Below are 1,917 nucleotides of genomic sequence, written 5' to 3'. Positions count from 1 at the left end.
ACTAAAGTTTTCACATTATTTATTTATATTTTTTAATTACAATATTCTGCACTGTGTTTGACATCTTTTTTTTTCTCACACCTGATTGAATTTCTCTCTTTTTTTCTTTCTGAACCTGTTTGGTTGAATAATTAATGAATCAACCAGATCAGGGTTGTATTTTTATGGTAGTTTTATGTTTAGAGCCTCCTGTTATCTAACTGTAGAACATCGTAAGGATTTTTATTCTTTCTCTTCGGCTTCACGTCCTGTTTGTTCTCTGCCTCTCATTCCTCATCCTTGGCTGTGATTCCCTCCAAGACATCATATATATTTCATCCCCGCTATCACTCCATCTCCTCTGGCAGAGTAAAGATCAGAATCAGGACCTGGAGGAGCTCCGCGCAGATCGGATTCCTCGTCCACGATCCATTTATATTCAGTCTTTTCTTCTTCAGAAAGAACACGAGGCTGGGAACTGTAAAACACAGCGTCGAGGAGGAACAAAGGCAGAGATGGAAGCAGGACTGGAGGAAGGCTGGATGGATTCAGAACCAGCAGCTCGATGCAGCCGCTTCAAAGCATCCGTTTTGTCTTCCAGAGAGTTTTAAGACACCAACAGTCCTTCAGACGACCGAAAGCTCTGGAAGGAAACCGCGTGAGCAGCCGCTGACTGAAGCAGGATGAAGCCTTGTAGAGTTTATTACTGAGGAAACATCCTCACATCACGTTTATAAGTAGAGCATTAGTTTTGGAATAGTTTAGTATGAGAGGAAGTAGGATTNCGCAAAAGACGACACGAGATTCATCACAAAGAATGAGATAAAACTCTATAGATCTGCAAAAAAAAAGTGAAATTCTGGCAGAAAACATGATTCATCATGTGGAAATACTCTAATTAAGTCATTTAAGTTCATTTAAAGAGTTATTTTTTACACTGTTTTCAGAGTTTATCTCCCTGTACACTGGTTTGTAGTTTAAATTATTAGAGTTACAGATAATAACGAGTTAAATCATAGAAAAAAGCCTCAACCGGCTGCCAGAAATGAATATAAATGCTCTTAAAAGGTGAGAAAGGAGGATATTCACAGCAGGAAGTTGTGCCGGGAAGCTCTGGTGGGAAACTCAGAGAAGGAAACAGCAGAAAAGACGTGTAAAGAATTCAAAAATTACACGTTACGTAAAGATTAGTGTGCGTTCAGGCCACAGAAACAGCCAGGATGTCGGCGCTCGCTGCTATTTTTACAGCCACACAGAGGCAGGCTGAGTAAAAGGCAGGAGGAGTGTTTGCTCGCTGAGTAATTGCAGCGCGATGAAGGCTGGCTGCTGTTTTGGGTGTTAAACTGGGCGTGATGCTGGCAGCCAGGCGCTGTGGTCGCAGCTCGCGGTTTCAGACCCTTCAGAAGCTAAGAGGCCGTGATGGAGCCTCCGGCGGCCGACGGGAGGAAAGAATGAAACCGAGAGTCTGCGGATGTTAAACTCTGCTTCCAGGGAATCCTCCACGGTTAAAACCGCAGATTAAACAGACAGCAGATTGTATGAATCAGTGACCTGCTCGGCTGCAGGGAGGCAGGTTGGTAACCTGATGGAGCGATGCTAAGCTAACGGCTGCTAAACTATTTTAAACTAAATTAGACTGCTTCTGTTGAATAATAACAACAAAAATAGATTAAATTGTCTGTAAATAAAAATCTGTGGAAGACAAAAAAGGCAGACATATTAAACTGTAAAGCTTTTTAGTTTTAGTTTTAAAATCCATTAAAAATGTAAAAGAACAAATATTGTTTGTAAAAATACATATTTGTGACGTGAATGATTTTTTTACACTTTGACAAGTTTTTATTTCCAGTCAACATGCAATATAATAATTTTTTGTGATTTTACTCGATATTTTATGTAATTTAACAAAACTGGGAAATTTACAGATAAAAACCACTT

Source organism: Stegastes partitus, unplaced genomic scaffold (assembly GCF_000690725.1).
Source record: "Stegastes partitus isolate 25-593 unplaced genomic scaffold, Stegastes_partitus-1.0.2 Scaffold878, whole genome shotgun sequence".
Taxonomy (NCBI): Eukaryota; Metazoa; Chordata; class Actinopteri; family Pomacentridae; genus Stegastes; species Stegastes partitus.
The sequence above is the reverse complement of the archived record's forward strand: the minus strand, read 5'-3'. Positions refer to the sequence as shown.